The sequence below is a fragment of the Oryctolagus cuniculus genome, chromosome 8 (genome assembly GCF_964237555.1).
Source record: "Oryctolagus cuniculus chromosome 8, mOryCun1.1, whole genome shotgun sequence".
Classification (NCBI taxonomy): domain Eukaryota; kingdom Metazoa; phylum Chordata; class Mammalia; order Lagomorpha; family Leporidae; genus Oryctolagus; species Oryctolagus cuniculus.
In genome coordinates, this window is record NC_091439.1 from 7,881,148 (window position 1) to 7,899,337 (window position 18,190).

Genomic DNA, 18,190 nt, shown 5'->3' on the forward strand with positions numbered 1-18,190 from the left:
ATGGGTGGCAAGGGCCCAGGGTCTTGAGCCATCGTCTATCACAGTTACGTTGGTAGTTTTGTAAAAATCTGTGAAAAGCAAGATATTGACACTTTATTATTATTTAATCATCATTCTGTTACTTAATCATCATTCATTTTAGAGCTAGTTTACTTATTATTTAATTGATCTCCTCTCTATTTTAGACCACATTTATGAATTATGTTTCTAGCTGAGAACTTTGTTTTTCAATTACTTTTTTCCCTTGGCATTAAAATTTGTGATAACTTCAAAATAGAATCTTCTGTGCTTTACAACATCTTACTTTTTTACACTTTGGGAAATCTTATTAAGTTTACCAGAGAAAAATTTTTGTGTTTTTTCCCCCACTAAATTATTTATGCATATACTGCAAGAGAACCAAACTCCCATAGAGTCTAATGATACTTTCTAGGTCAGATCTCCAAAACCAAATCAGTCAGGGAGTTAAGACAGTTTTTAGAATAACCCGTGAACCTTTGCATAAACTATCTGCATTTTCCTATTTAATGAATGAATTACCTGTAGCAGTGCTTTAACTCTTTGCTTCAGTTGAGATATCTGACCTAAGTATCCCAGACAAAAGATATTGAGCAAAAGTTTAAATTTACTATGGGACAATGATCCAAATAGCAATAACATTGTTTAGTATGAAGGTGACCAATTCTCTAGGGGACTAGAACAGTGTAAGGTCACATAAACAGAGCCTGGAAGAATAACTGTGAGATAAAACACAGTTGGACTGTCTCTTATCCAGTCTCAAAAGAAATACCTTTAACAAAATTTTTTATTTAGAAAAGAAAGAGAAAGCAATGTTTTATTATTTTTCAAAAGAATGGTTTTGCCTGAATGTGTATTTGATAATAAACCAAGATCAGAGTTTTTATTTTCAACAAAATAAAGTTGTGTTCATTTTTAAATGGCTTTATACTTTTAGATTGTCAAGTTTTTAAAAAAAAATAGACTTATATACAAAAAAGGGGTAAGAGCACACTGGAAAATTAATGTGAATGGAAAATTCATCTGTTTTCACACAAATATATTTTCTTTGTTTCTGGCTGTACCACAATCAGTTTGATAGGATGAAGAGATGGGGATTTATATGTTGTGTAATTTTGATGTTTTAAATTTTGAAAAGAAGCAAATTAATCCATTAGAGAAACAAAAAGCTATGAAGTGGATATCTGGAGTAAGTTTTTACATTTCTGAATCACATCTTTCCCCTGAAGTCTTTTTCTTTATTTATTTTTTAAGTTTAAAAATGTTCAACTGTAACTAATGTATGTCATGGAGTTCATCCATCTGCGAAATAACAGCTCCTTATTTCTAACAAAAAAAGAGTCTTAAGCAAAAATTATCACTTGCAAATCAGAGCTAAAGAAATGTTTTAATCCTATGTGAACCAGAAGACAGCACCATTGTCACTTTCTGGCTATTTTTAATGCCGTGAAGAGCTTTTTTCCTTGGGATACAATATCTTTTCTTGAACACATCTGCTCCAAACATCACAACTTGCTTATATTTGCCAGAACTAACACAAATGACATTTGCTCTTCTCCAAAGAGGAAGTTGAACCAGAATCCCTTCCTTGTCCACAGTTTTCCCAAGGCTTAAGTTATCCCAATTTAATATAAACACAGCTCTGGATAAATAATCCAACTTTGTTCTCAGGCAGTGTGACTGTTGACTTAGCTAGGAGTGTGTCACCCTGTATAATTGCAGGGGATGCTTGCCTTTCAAAGTTGACAAGAACATGTCTTTACCTTCATGTCTTCCAGGCACTGCCTTCATAGCTAACTGGTTTTTTGGCAAGAAAGCACATTTAATTTGGCTCATATTTCTTTCCTCATTATCGAATTATTTATAGGATGTCAATGATAGATGATTTGCCCTTTTTTATCTGAAATATTTCCAGAGCTCTATAGAAATGTTAAGCTCAAAATAAGAGGGAAAAAAGCAAAATTTAACATAGTTTCTGTTTGCGAAAATTAATATTTTGTTTAAAAAAGAGCCTACGAGATTCTGTATGAATTTTTCTAAGAATAAACACACACTTTCCTGACATAGAAAATTCTACCATTTTCTTCTCTGTTTATATCCTTCCACATTATATATAAATAGTTTAGGAAAGTGAGATACTTATGAAAGATTTCCAGTTGACATAATTCACAATGTAGTTACCAAAAAAACAAAAACAAAACAAAAAAACAAAATGATTTAACAACCATTATGCTTTTTTATTTTTATTTATTTATTTATTTATTTTTGACAGGTAAAGTTAGACAGTGAGAGAGAGAGAGACAGAGAGAAAGCTCTTCCTTCTGTTTGTTTACTCCCCAAATGGCCGCTACAGCCGGAGCTGTGCCGATCAGGAGCCAGGTGCTTCCTCCTGGTCTCCCATGCGGGTGCAGGCGCCCAAGCACTTGGGCCATCCTCCACTGTCTTCCTGGGCCACAGTAGAGAGCTGGGCTGGAAGAGGAGCAACGGGGACTAGAACCCGGTGCCCATTTGAGATGACGGTGATGCAGGCGGAGGATTAACCAAGTGAGCCACAGCGCCAGCTCCATATGCTTTTAACCTCATTAATCCACGTCATAAATTATTTAGGTAACAATCATTTGGAGGCCTTCATAAAGATAACTTAAACTATCCAGAGTGCATTGATTTCCTTGGAAATATCCTTACACACAGGTGTATTTCAACTTCTGTGTAGTTATACTATATCTTCAAATTGGTTGCTACATATAGGAAGGGAATCAGTATTATCTTAATTTGTTATTATTCTAGTAAGTTATAATTGCTAATGAGTATAACAATGAAAATACTAAATTTTCTGACAGGGGGAGGATTAGCCTATTGAGCCGTGGTGCTGGCACACCGGGTTCTAGTCCAGGTCAGGGCTCCGGATTCTGTCCCGGTTGCTCCTCTTCCAGTCCAGCTCTCTGCTGTGGCCCGGGAAGGCAGTGGAGGATGGCCCAAGTCCTCCTGGCTCCTGGCTTTGGATCTGCCCTGTGCTGGCCGCAGCAGCCATTGGAGGGTGAACCAAGGGAAAAAGGATGACCTTTCTCTCTGTCTCTCTCTCTCACTGTCCACTCTGCCCGCCAGAAAAAATACTAAATTTTCAACAACCTGATTTTAACTGAAACCAGCTTGACATCAACAGAGAAAAGAAATTACTCCTATATGAGGGAACTTCAACAATTCACGTAGAACTTGAATTAAAAGATTAGTTCATTTTGGTGCAAACAAAATCAAATCCTCGCCTAGCTGTTTTCATGATACTTATTTCTCGTGAGCTTTTGGAGTACTCTAGACGGCTTCTGCTGGCCATCTGTCTTGTGAGACAGCAAGCGCAGAGAACCAGCAAGACAATGCCAAACCTCTCACCGTGGCTGTTGCCAGAGTAATAGTCTTTGACCTCTGACCCAGGACTCTCATGCTTTAATGCAAACTGAATTGGGCAAACTTGATAGTCTCTGTAGTTATTTTTATTAGGGTTCTAGCTCTCCCCCACACCATCAATTATTTGAGAAGAGTAATCCCTGTAGCTGGGAAGAGAATTTAGCAATGCTGAAAGCTGAGAAAAGAAAAAAGCTACAACTAAGAGATATTGTAAATGAACTTAATCTTAAAATATTTAATTTATTGTAAATACTATTTAGTCATTTTGTATTAATATGGCTATTTTTTAATCTTATAGAGAAAAGGAACATTTATTATTGACAGCAAAAATTAACATTTATTTCAATTAGGAGATGCTCTTCTTGCATGCATAGTTTTATAAAAAATATTTTATTAACTCTGTTAAATTTCTCAAAGGTGTTAGAGGATGGCTCATCGTGCCAAACTGTGTACAAGTGATTCTTTTGTTTCATGTTATTATGCACAAGCTTTATCAGTTCAGATTAACAAGGCAACATATAGAAAGCTATCCCAACTAGGAAAGGAGATTGTGGACAAACGATGACCTTCCAAGAAAATTTAAAAAGAGAAACAAGTTAATGTCTTCTTGCACCTGGCCGCTGCTCAGGTACACACAGCTTCTGCACGGAGATGTTCTGTGAAGTCTGGCGTGAAGGACAGTGTGCCCGAGTGGCTCAGGATAAGGCCCGAGGAAGGCATCGAGCTGCCTGAGGCTGTGGACGGAGGCCAGTCTGCAGGTAGGTGATGAGCAAGGGTGCTGGATCCCCGCCCTGGGAGCATGCGCTGGAATGCCGAGCCGGCAGACCCGGCTGCAAGACAGGGCTGACGGTGCCTCGGGGTGCTGGGCACAGGAGCCCCTGGACCGGCCAGGTGGGGTTAGGACTTTCACATATGAATTCTTGAGGGGGACAATTCAGTCTATAACAAATATTACCCTGAAGGCCGGCGCCGCGGCTCACTAGGCTAATCCTCCGCCTAGCGGCGCCGGCACACCGGGTTCTAGTCCCGGTCGGGGCGCCAGATTCTGTCCCGGTTGCCCCTCTTCCAGGCCAGCCCTCTGCTGTGGCCAGGGAGTGCAGTGGAGGATGGCCCAAGTGCTTGGGCCCTGCACCCCATGGGAGACCAGGAAAAGCACCTGGCTCCTGGCTCCTGCCATCGGATCAGCGCGGTGCGCCGGCCGCAGCGCGCCAGCCGCGGCGGCCATTGGAGGGTGAACCAACGGCAAAAGGAAGACCTTTCTCTCTGTCTCTCTCTCTCACTGTCCACTCTGCCTGTCAAAAAAAAAAAAAAAATATTACCCTGAAGTTTAAATTACTTGGCCAGAAATGTGAATGCAACAATACCAAACACTATTATATAACTTGTGGACAGCACTAATGTAAACATGATTGGGAAGAATATTTCTATTTTTATCTAATAACATACCATGTTTGTGTCCCCACAAAATCCATAAATGGACCTTAATCCCCAAAGAATTGGTTTTGAGATGAGAGCCTTTGGGAGGCGACTATGAATGCTCCGCTCTCAGGCGTGGCATTCTCGCGATGGTAAGGGAGCTTAGGGGCCTGCTGGTCCCTTCACTGACCTAGGACCTGACAAGAAGGCTTTGTCACATCCTAAACCTACTGCCACCTAGATCCTGAACTCCTCAGACGCCAGCACTGTGAGATATACATTCTTGTTGTTTAATAAATTACTCAGTCCAAGATATGTCGCCACACCAGCCTGATTAAACTACATGAGATTACATGCAGAATTCCTACCAGAGAGAACATATTACAGAATTTATGAATAAAGGACTTTGTGCCAATTAACAAAGTTAGTTATTTGCATCCAAGGAATATGCTTAGAGCCATGAAGTATAAAGTGTCTGTTGAACTTGAACTGTATATATTCATATGTACACATGCCTTACAAATTCAAACAAATGTTACAGTGTTGAACATCAATGGCAGCACAGTGGGGTAAGCTGTCTCTTCGATCACCTGCATTTTGGAGTGCTGGTTCAGGACCCAGTTATTCTGCTTTTGATCCAGCTGCTGTCTAATGCAACCAAGAGATGGCGAATGATGTCCCAAGTGCTAAGGTTCCTGCCACCCATATAGGAGGCCTGGATGGAGTTTCAGGCTCCCAGCTTTGTCCTGGCTCAGCTACAGCCGTTTCAGACATTTGATGAATGAAGCAGTGGAAGGCACATATTCTCTGTCTCTGTGTGTATGTGTGTGTCTCTCTGTGTGTTGTTCTACCCTCAGTCAAATGGATATAAATAAACATAAGTCATATAAAAACAAACTTGAAGTGCAATATAATTATAACCCATATTTATTCTAGTGGACAATTTTTATGTTCCTAGACATAATATTTGATTGCATTTTTATTTGTAATATGTTTTGGCAGTAAAACTGATAGGGATTTAAAACTATAGTTAGGGGATTGAGGCTGTGGTGCAGCAGGTTAAGCCACTGCCTGCAGCGCAAGCATCCATTATGGGTGCTGGTTTGTATTGTGGCTGCTCCACTTCCCATCCAGTTCCCTGCTAATATGCCTGAGAAAGCAGCAGAAGATGACCCAAATGCTTGGGCCCCTGCATCCACGTGGGAGACCTGGATGAAGCTCTGGGCTCCTAGCTTCAGTCTGGCCTAACCATGGCCATTGTGGCCACTGGGGAAGTGAACCAGTAGATGCAAGAGCACTCTCTCTCTCTCTCTCTCTCTGGCTGTCTGCCTCTCCCTCTCTGTAACAGAAAACCTTAAAGTTAATGCCATTGTATGTGATATGAGAACCAAAATATCTTATTTCTTTAATAAAGTCAGAAGCACTTATATTTTCTATTATATATCACAAAATTCCCTATAGTAAATATTTATTTACTATATTCTATATTAACAATTCTATACAAAATTATTTCTTAAAGATCTTAGCTATAATAAAGTCACATTTGGGATGCTGGGGGATTGTGACTTCAGCAAATGAATTGCTTGGAGGAACAGTTCAGTCCATGATCAGCAGATTATTGAAGACTATGTAAAACATTTGAACCAAAACCAAGCAGAAGCACTTGACACAGTGGTTATGGTGCCACTTTAGATGTCTGTGTCCCATTTTAGAATAACGTGGTTCAAGCCTCACTTTCCCACACAAACCCAGCTTCCTGCTAATATGTACCCAGGTGGCAGTAGGTGATGGCTAATTTAGTTGGGTCTCTGCCATCCTAATAGGAGACTGGCTTGAGTTTCTATTTCAGGGTTTGTCCTGGCCTAGTACCCATCATTTTTGGGTTTTGGAGAGTGAATCAGCAAGTGGAGGATCTTTCTATCTCTTTTTGTATCTCAAATACATAAATAAATTTTTAAACTATGCACAATTTTTAGGCAGTAAATGTACTTGCCTCTGTTATTAATGATGAATAAATTAATGAAAATCACCCAAAATGATGATATTTGAATACGGGGCTTTGGAGACATTATTAGGGTTAGATGAGATTTTGGGGATGAGAGTCTCATAACAAGACAAGTGTCATTGTAAGAAAAGACACTGGAGAGCTAACATTTTTTCTCTCTCCTCCCATCCTCAGAGTGTGTATAAAGAAGTGATCGAGTGAGCACAGAGTGAGATGGTAGCTACCTAGAGCTAATAACAGAAGACTCTGCAGGAAGTGTCCTATGCCATCATCTTGATTTTGAACTTTCCAGATTCCATCTATAGTGTTTTGTGTGGCAGCTGAAGTTGACTAACAAGGCCTATTTTGATTATTGTTGTTGTTTTTTGAGCTAGTTCTGGCTTAGAGGCTCAACAAAGGGAAGAGTCAGTTCTAATACATTGTGTCATCCTGAAAGAATTGTGTGCTTATCTTTATATAATCACATCAAATCCTACCAGACATCAAACCAACAGTGGCTAGCAAGCACCAGATATTTTACTTGGTGGAGTACTGTTTGCGTACTTATGAATAATTTAATCCAAGAGATAAATAGTTTTTGGCAAGATATCAATTAGTATAATGATTTTTAGATGTTGAAGCCTCGTGGCTTCAATTTGTTCTACCTAACTGCACATTTATTTAGATGTCTCATCATTCAGGATGATTTGTTTGATAATTTGGAAGAGCAATGTCACAACCCAGGTCAAGTTTTCATTTCATGCATTTCAGCATTGACTCCAGGGAATGACTTGAATACTAAATGCTGAATAAACCTGAAGTATTCAGCATCCTGGCAAATAAGGCAATTTAAAATTGTAAGACCTCTTTCTCTAGCTTCTATCTGGAGGAAGAACCAGGGTGATGGCTGAGTAAGAATCTCTAGGAGCTACCGTCTCATAGACATCAGTGACAACAGCCCTACACACACATGTCATGTTCAAAAGAGCTACAGAATCCATGTGAGAGATCACAATACTTCTTCTTGTTAAAATCATGAGAAAAGTTGTTTTGAAAGAAGCAAGAAGGAAAGAGTTACTCATGTCACCTTCCCCCAGCTCCAAGGAGTGGGGCATGGAGAGATGCCTCCCATTTGGGAGGGGAAGAATGAGAATCCTACTGCCAGGCCCACTGCAAAAAAATATTGTGCCAGGCTGAGTCCACCACCCCCTGCCCTCAGCCCCTTACCAATAGGGTGGCCATTTGGAACTTCCACAGCCGGGAGGCCTCTGCAACCCCTCTGCAGTGGCCTGTAGAAAGTGAAACTACCATTGTGTGGGGAGGCTGGAAGAGAGAGCTTAGGATCATGGCTGGGAACCCAGAGCCTGGCCTACCACAGGGAGATTCAGGACTTTGTAAGGTGCAAAGGTCTCTAACTCCCAGGAGGTGCTCACAGATGGCTCCTCTAGACTTCCCAGCATCGGGAGAGAACCAACACTCTGGTGGACTCATTCTGGGGGTTATTGATGCTAGCCATAGGTGAGCCTGGAGGATACCAAAGGATTTTGTGGGGTCCAGGGATTATGGGACCCTTGTGTGAAAAGGCTGGGGCCAATCTGAGTGGGAAAAGGCCTGCTTTTATAACCTTTCAGCATTGTTGGGCAGACAAAAAGGGATCAAGTGACTGTGTCTTGGAAATCAACATTGGACTGTTAAATCCCTGAATGCACAGGTCCTAATTGTTGTCTCATTTGGGTTCTCCCATGGTGGCTGGGGGTAAGACAGCACGGAGTCATGACATACACACCAGGAGTCGGGCAGAAGCAAGCTAGTGGAAAGCAGCTCACAAACTCATTTACTTCAATTAGTGCAGCAGCTTATACAGGGGTTCTAGCCAATCAGCTCAGAGGGCATTTTTTTAGTCGGCCTATAGGTGCTGGTTGCTGGGCAGAGTACTTCTGTGGCTGCTCCCTGCCGCCATTCCCTGGTTGCTCGGTTGCACGTCGCTTGTGGCCACTGGTACCATCTTCTGTGATGGCTTGTTTTCCCCACACTAATGGTTTCCACCCTTAGCTGTGGACAGTCTCTGGACTTTCCCTCATGTCAGGTAAATACTCATGCCTCAGTGAGACAGGCTCATTGTCACATGTAGTGCCAGCATTACCAAGGTACCAAAAGAAGATAAGGATATCCCCAAAATAGAATGCTACAGGGTAATACCCTCGATTAATGTAGACGACAAAAATGCTCAACAAAACACCAGCGAATGGTAGCCAACAGCACATTCAAGGTGATCAGGTGAGAGTCATTCGAGGGATGCAAGGATGGTACGACATGCATAAATCAACAACTGTCATACATCACATCATCACAAAGAAGGGCAAAAGTCATATGATCATCTAAATAGATGCAGAAAAGGTAAGTGAAAATAATTCAACATCTGTGAATTATAAGAACTCTGACCAAATTAGATACAGAAGACACAAATCTATACAACCAACAGCTAACATCATATTGGATGGGGAAGCTGAAGGCTTCTTTCTAAGATCTGGAACATACAAGGATACCCACTTGAATACTTCTATTTGACATAGTCCAGCTAGAGCAGTTAGACAAGATGAAAGGCAATCCAGATGGAAAGAAGTAAGTGAAACTGTCAGTGTTTTCAGGTGAAGTGATCAAATCCTTAAAACTCCCCCAAAAGGCTATTAGAACTAATAAACATACTCAGCAAAACTACAGGTTACAAGTCGTACAAACATATGCAGCAGTGTTATATACCAATAGTGAATCATCTGACAGTGTAAGCAAGAAAGTAAGCCCATTTTCAATAGCTACAAAAAAGAATAAAATAAGCCATTAAGTTAACTAAGGGAGTGAGCAATCTTTACAGTGGAAACTACACATCATTGATGAATGAAAGATTTTCACTATTACTAATCCCAATAACATTAGATATGGATATTAAAGAAATGGTCATGCTATATTATATCTATACATTTTTTACAAACTTATTTATCTCATTTACTTCAAAGGCACAGTGAGAGAGACATATACAAAGACAAGGAGAGACAGATAGACTTTCTATCCAATATTTCATACCCCAAATTCCTGGAAAACAAGCCACAAATTCAGTTCAGTTCTCCCATGTGGATAAAATGGACTAAACTACTTGAGCTGTCATCTTCTGCCTTCCAGGTTGTCCATTAGGAGGAAGCTGTACTCAGGAGTAGACCTGAGACCTGAACCAAGTCCGGAGCATCATCTTAATTACTGAACCAAATGCCCAGCCTGCAACGGCCTTTGTTTTAGACTGCTTTTGAATATATTGCACCGGCATCTGTGTGGGGCTCTGTTTTTCTTGTGTTTATTTCCAATGATTATTATTTCATGATTCATTGAGTTTTATTTGAGTGGTCTTCACTTAAAGCTATAAAACTTCTTTAATCTCTACTCCCCACCCAGCTCCGTTTTTGTATAGAGAAGATTCTCTAAAATAAATAACTTTTAGTGTTATGCTCGTAGTATAGAACCTGATGTCATTGTCTCTTTTTAAAACAAACTAGCAATAGCAATAAGGCTTTGGTATGTAACCTGCCTCTCCTGTAACTTACTTCCATCAGTGTGTTACAGAGAGACCAGGACTCTTGAGTCTATAGCAAATCGTATGCTATAAATCTAATCTGCATATATTTCCTTCTTCTGAGGCCAAATGCTGTATGGTGCTGTTAACTTAGATTTGGAACCAGTCGTTTAAATAGCACCTGCTGAACCCAGTCCATTTATACAAAATTAACAAACAGTGTTCATTCACCTGCATAATGAAAAGCCAAGCTGTGACAGCTGCACACTTGAATGCCAATCTGCTAACTACCTGGAAGTCTGCAACTTTGTGTAGGTGAGAAATTGCATTCAAGCGTACCATGGCCAGAAACTTTACTGCTCAAGGTCAAACTGGAATGTTCTGTGCCCTCTGCTTAAGCAGGAAGCCTATCAGCCTTCTAGCTTGGATCGTTTCCATGTCAGTGAATTGGCAGAGAGCCACATAAAGACTGGTGAGAGTAGATATAGTTCTGAACAGTAAGATATATGAGGACAGGAAAATCATTATTTTGATAATGGAACGGACCTAGCCCAAAATCTGAAATAGATCAATTCTATCTCTATCTATCTACCTATCTATCTGAATTTGATGTGTTATTGAATTAATGTAATAAAAATACCGTTGACTATTGTAGAGGTTTCTGATGATCATCCATAACTGATTCTTTCTTCTTAAGATTTATTTATTTATTTATTCTTCGAAAAGCAGAGTTACAGAGAGGCAGAGAGAGAGAGACAGAGAAAGGTCTTCCATCTGCTGGTTCATTCCCCAGATGGCCTCAATGGCCATAGCTATACCTATCAAAAGTCAGGATCCAGGAGCTTCTTCTAGGTCTCCCACGTGGGTTCAGGAAACAGGGACGTGGGCCATCTTCTACTGCTTTCCCAGGCCATAGCAGAGAGCTGGATTGGAAGTGGAACAATGAGGACTTGAACCAGAGCCCATGATGGGATGTCGGGACTGCAGACCAATGCTTTAACCTGCTGCGCCACAGCACCGGTCCCTAAACATTCTAGTTAGATAAAGCTATGTAGCTATAGTTCACATTGCTATGAAATGCGAGCAAAAATGGTGAGCATTCCTCCTGGGGAAAGACATTCAAGAGCAGAGTGCTACACTCTCCATGCTCTCTCTGGGTGTGCTGCAGTCACATAGCCATTGTACGCTGAAACAACACTGCTTTTAGATAAGACATCTGGCATCCCTGAGACACTTCCGAGAGGAGACATCATTTGGATGGTTGTTATGTATACTGAATGAATTTTATGCAAGCCTTTTTCATCTAGTCACCAAAATTCGGACCTTGTTTTGTTAATGTCTTGTTACAAGAGTATCAATACCTACCACTGATTTATGCCTGTTAATTTTATCCGTCATGGAAAGTAATGGATCTACAGTAGTAAAGTTTGAACTCTGTATATTTTTGTGCTTCTCTTATAGGCAGCATTTTAAGGAAATCCAGGGTGAGGGGAAGCATCTTTTATTTAATTTGTGAATTAATTCAATAAATTCTCCGTATAGTCTTAACCATATGCTCAGATATTACTTTCCTTAGGATTATTAACTATGTGGTGAATCAATCTTTTTAACAGGCTGTGACAACTGCGGGAAAGAATCCATAATCAACATAGCAAATACTAAAGAGGAAAATAAATAACACATAAATAAGTAATGATTATTTCATCCAGGAAAGCAACTTAATTCAATTAAACGCACATAATTTAAAGGAATTTTTTTACTTGAAAATGCAAATCATTTTTGGATTTTCCATTAAGAAATAACATATACTTTTTTTTGACACGGAAGAGTGGACAGTGAAAGAGAGAGAGACAGAGAGAAAGGTCTTCCTTTGCCGTTGGTTCACCCTCCAATGGCCGCCGTGGCCAGCATGCTGTGGCCTGCGCACCACGCTGATCCGATGGCAGGAGCCAGGTACTTATTATCCTGGTCTCCCATGGGGTGCAGGGCCCAAGCACCTGGGCCATCCTCCACTGCACTCCCTGGCCACAGCAGAGAGCTGGCCTGGAAGAGGGCAACCGGGACAGAATCCGGCGCCCTGAATGGGACTAGAACCCGGTGTGCCTGCGCGGCAAGGCGGAGGATTAGCCTAGTGAGCTGAGGCACCGGCCAAGAAATAACAAATACTTTTCAAAGATTTTCTATTGTTCTCTTATTTCAACAGCACGCATCATCTTTGCCTTTTGATGTCTAGTTGTGAATTCATATGGCCATTCAAGAAGATAATAATGAAAAAAATGCTGTTTTAATGAGTAAAGATAGATTTGGTGAGTGAGAGTTCAAGTACATAAGATTATTTTTTAGATTTGACCTAGAGTTCCAGCTTTAAAAATAAAATAAAACACCTCAACTTCTGCTGAAAAATTTGAGGGGTAAATGGCTGTGAAATGAAGCAAGAACACAGAACACATGAAGGATGTGGTTTGTTTTGTTTCATTTTTCATGGCCAGGACGTAGGAAGTATGGGATAGAAAGGGTACAAGAAATAAGGATCCATAAATATGTTTCATCAAATTTAGAAATTAAAAGAAGGGATCTATTTATTCACCAAATAGAAGCAATTTTACAAGTTATGGGAAATGTTCAGCATAAGATTAAAACTTTACAGGGAAATAACTGAACCAATTTTACAAATTAGGTGAAGTGTAACCAGCATTTTACATGTACTATTTTAATTCTTACAGTAACTTCATGACTCAGGTATTATTTTTATTTTCGATTGAGAAATTGGTTAAAACTCTTTTACTCATACTCAGATAAATTAAAAACTTTGTATGTCCTATTGAAAAGCTTGTAATATCGCTGGCGCCGTGGCTCACTAGGCTAATCCTCCGCCTTGCGGCGCCAGCACACCGGGTTCTAGTCTCAGTCGGGGCACCGGATTCTTTCCTGGTTGCCCCTCTTCCAGGCCAGCTCTCTGCTGTGGCCAGGGAGTGCAGTGGAGGATGGCCCAAGTGCTTGGGCCCTGCACCCCATGGGAGACCAGGAGAAGTACCTGGCTCCTGGCTTCGGATCAGCGTGGTGTGCAGGCTGCAGTGCGCCGGCCGCGGCGGCCATTGGAGGGTGAACCAACGGCAAAGGAAGACCTTTCTCTCTGTCTCTCTCTCTCACACTGTCCACTCTGCCTGTCAAAAAAAAAAAAAAAAAAAAAAACTTGTAATATCTACACTCTGCTTTATTAATGTCCTGTTAAACATCTATGCTAACATTCTAAGGCACAAATGGCATCCCCAATTTGTTATAGATGAAAAACACAAATTACCTATAATGACTTGTATTCTAAGACTCCTGCTACAGAGTTCAAGGCTCTATCCATGACAGACTGATAGGAAGTGAAAGAAAGGAAATCTAGAGTTAAATGAATATTTGGGTTTAGTATGACTGGCTATAAAGAACATAGATGCTAGAATTCTGTGAACATGAATTCAATGTTCGATTATACATAATTGAAGGTAATACCTGTCCTGTTGTATTTTTACAGGCGTAAGTCCTTGGGACAATGTCTGTCTCGTGGTGAGAGATCCATATGAGGTAGTTATTATATTCATGTCTTTTTGCACATTTCTTCCTGGATTGAAGGCACCCCCAACTGTATTGCTGTATGCTTAGGAAGTGGCAGTGGCTAATGTAAAATTGGTAGGAGACATATGAGTAGGATAACACGAAGGTAGCAGGGAGAAGTGCTGCGTTTTTCTACACACACACACATAGACACACAAAGGCATATATATTAGTGTATATACACACATAGTTGTAAAAAATATTATTAGATGACCCACTAAAAGCTGAAGATGTTACGGAGCTTGGCTGTGGTCACAGAGTTTTTCTCTACCTCCCAGTGGTGGGCAAAGAGAATACACAGAGGGAGAGAAAGATACTACTGTCTAGGGTAGGGTGGCATAATCCTGACTTGCCATTTTGAGTGAGCTGACATGGAAATACATTAGAAGCCATCTGTTCATCTTCATTCATACACGCACACGTTACTTTTGACAGGTCACCATAGCAGTATATGTTACAGCAAATATTCCTGCAAGATAACTCCAAATGTTTTTTGCGGCAATTTTATCATGTAGCAGCTCCTTTCATAAATCTTCTAGGGTTTCTTGAGATGGTATAAAAAAATGATAATAAAATCTTGTCCTGGTTACTAAACAAATATCTCAGGTCCCAACTCATCTTTCTAGATTAGTTAGACTGGGGCTGAAATGGAAAGCATTTTCTGGTAGGTGACCCTTTAGGCTCTGCCAGAAGAGGGAGGGAGGGAGAGAGAGAGAGAGAATCTGGGAAAAAGGCCTTGTTTTTTGACTTAATTTCCAATTCCTTTCAGATTTGCCCAAGAAATATTTTAAACTCTTAGCCGTGACAATGGCATTTGGTTCCAAAATCAAAAGATCTTCCAAATTGAAATGTTTTCATCACTTGCAGAATCAGTTCACCCAGCTGCCTTAGAGACATCAGCCTCAGCCATCTGACTACCCACCTGTGCCCATGTGTACCGCCTTCTTCTCTGAAGTCTGGGTTTAGCTCCGGGAGCCCACCCCTCTGAAATCTCCACATTTTAGTAAACCTCAACTACTCACTGCTTTCTCAATTATATGGCTGGTAGCTGTTTCCTGTGGTTGTTACCTCAGTGACGTCTTATGTCCAGGAAAGAATTAGCAAACCAAGCCTGAGACTGCTTTCCTTACAAAGTTTTGCTTGCAAGGTTGGCCCTGGCCTAGTGTTGCGGAACTTAGATTTGGAGTCGGTTCCTGCCATTCTAGATGAGAGTGACTTGTTTTGCTTCAACTCTGGGACACACATTGTGGTTTATACTGAGTTTGTTTTCTAGAGCCTGGGGTTTTGGTACATGATAGGCAGAATGGGCTTATATGGTCGTTGCTCCCACGCCAGAAAATCATCAGATACTGATTCCACTATGTGGTTTTATAAGAGAAAACGTTTCAGGTGGGCCTGACAAAGTTCAAGGCTGGGTGAATTAAAAACTTTAAGTCTCCACTAAGAGGAGATTATAGGAACCATGGATCTGCTTTCCTCCTGAGTTCATCCATGCACCTTGTCATTTTGCCAATTATGCCTCATATCCTTTTGCTGTAATAAACCGTAGCCCCAAGTTTGACTCTGGGCTTAGTACTTGCATCCTCTTCATAAACCAAGGGGTGGTCTTAGAGGTCCCACATACAGCTCAGTATTCCCTTTTTCTTTATGATGTTTCTTCCACACCTAGGCAATGATACTTTGTATTAAATTTTCTCCATTAAATAATGGGTTAAGATTAAGCTCTAACTGAAACTATTCTGTCTGTGGTGTGGCTTTTCATAGCGTAACATGTGCCCACATCAAAAGAGTTACTTGAGCAAAGAACCAGAGACACATTAAGTAAGAGATCACAGGCTCTAGGGGAGGGAGTTGGGAATCTGGCTTAGCACACACCCCAGATAAAGATATTTGTAACAAATCTGAGGAAATTTAAAATGATGTGAAATAAATTTATTCTTTCTTTAAGATTTATTTATTTATTGGAATGTCAGAGTTATACAGAGAGAGAAGGAGAGACAGAGAGAGAGGTCTTCTATCAGCTGGTTCACTCCCCATTGACCACAATGGATGGAGCTGTGCTGATCTGAAGCCAGGAGCCAGGAGCTTCTTCCAGGTCTCCCACATGGGTGCAGGGGCCCAAGGACTTGGGCCATCATCTACTGCTTTCCCAGGCCATAGCAGAGAGCTGGATCAGAAATGGAGCAGCCAGGACTCAAACCAGCAACCATATGAAATGCAGGCACTGCAGGAGGTATCTTTACCTGCTATACCACAGCGTTGGCCCAGTTTATTCTATCTTAAGTACTAGAGGAAATATTTATGGAAAATGTCTTGCCCTGAAGAAATGAACTTATTTCTTATGTATGAGCAAGTCACTCCTCAGCAGTCAGCATATTCTTGGAGACTTAACACATACCTGTGTTTTTCATAATCTTGTCATTAGTTATTCATAGAATCTGTAAGTGATATCTAGTTTGGGTCTATTCCACAGTCCTTGATAAGGTCAATAGAAGTTAAATAGTGACAGTGACACATACTAGTAAGCTAAGGAATTTTACTGTCTGCTTTATCACAGCGCTTCATTTGTGGTAGCACAGACATTTCTGAAAATCATCTAGAGTTCCCATAAGAAAATGATAGGTCAAGGAGATTACAGTTACAAAAATGTCTCCAAATATTTTCTTTGGATTTGATATGTAACACTGATAAATTGAATTGGCAGAGCAAGAATAAGAACCATAAGATTAAAAACATCATGTTAAAATAGAACGTATATATTCTAATTATAAAAGTAAAGAACGGGGGCCGGCACTTTTGCACAGTAGGTTAATCCTCTGCCTGCGGTGCTGGCATCCCATATGGGCGCCGGTTCTAGTCCCGGCTGCTCCTCTTCCCATCCAGCTCTCTGCTATGGCCTGGGAAAGCAGTAGAAGATGGCCCAGGTCCTTGGGCCCCGCATCCACGTGAGAGACCTAGAGGAAGCTCTTGGCTCCTGGCTTCAGATGGGTGCAGCTCTGGCCATTGCAGCCATCCGGGGAGTAAACCAGCGATGAAGGACCTCTCTTTCTGTCTCGACCTCTTTCTGTAACTCTGTCTTTCAAATAAATAAAATGAAATTAAAAATAAAAAAGTAAAGCATGATCTCCATTTCTTTCTCAAAAAGTACGTAGCATAGAATTCTCATCCACTCTCCTTTCTATCTTAACATTTTGTGCTGACAACTATGATGACATAAGTCACTAACTAAAACAAAAAGGAATAGACATGCTATGGGGTCATAAAATCATCTGATAGGCTTCCAAAAGTGGGAGGGCTGTTTGTGGCGTATGACCTCATTCATTTGACCTTGACTTGGCTTTTTAAAGCATCTCTCAATCTCTATCATCTCCATCTCCATCTCCATCTCCATCTCCATCTCCATCTCCATCTCCATCTCCGTCTCTATGCCTACCCCATCCCTATCCCAATCCCTATCCCTATCCCTATCCCAATCCCTATCCCTATCCCTTTCCCTATCCCTATCCCTATCCCTATCCCTATCCCTATCCATTTCTCTTTCCCTTTCTCTATCCCTATCCCTATCCCTATCCCTAGCTCTAGCTCTATCATCTCTATCATCTCTATCTTCCCTTTCAAGCCAATGAAAAATAAACATTTCTTTTTTAAAAAAAGGGTCATCATTGTGGTTCAGTGTGTTAAGATGCTGTTTGAAACAACCACATCCCACGTTGGAGTGCTGCTTTGAGCCACGCCACTCTGTTTTCAATCCAGATTCCTGCTTATGTGCCCTGGGAAGCAATGGTTGATGCACCAAGCACTTGAGCCCCTGCAACTCAGCTGGGAGATCTGGATGGTGTTCGTGGCTCCCGGTTTTAACCTGGTCCTGGTTGCTGTAGGCATTTCAGGAGTAAACCAGCAAATTAAAAGTCTTGATCTCTATGTCTGTGTTTCTATCTCTATCTCTCTCTAGCTTTCTCTATCTCTGTCTATTTCTCTCTCTATCACCATGTGTGGATGTATGTTTGTGTGGATGTGTGTGTGGGTGAGAGCGAGTGAGAGAGGGAGAAAGAGAGAGAGAGACTGACTCTGACTTTGAAGTAGATGAAAAATATATAAGCATTTTAAAAATGAAAAGCAACATGTAGAACCAATGTAACCACCTAGATTCACTCCATAAGAATCTGGATTTACACTGGATGGCTCAAGGAGATCTTTGACTGAGGGCG

At 40.8% G+C, this 18,190-nt stretch overlaps 1 pseudogene; it reads left to right on the top strand.

Moving 5' to 3' along the window:
* LOC100348413 (GPN-loop GTPase 3-like) overlaps positions 1–18,190 on the top strand; it is a 123,709-nt pseudogene that overhangs the window by 45,264 nt on the left and 60,255 nt on the right.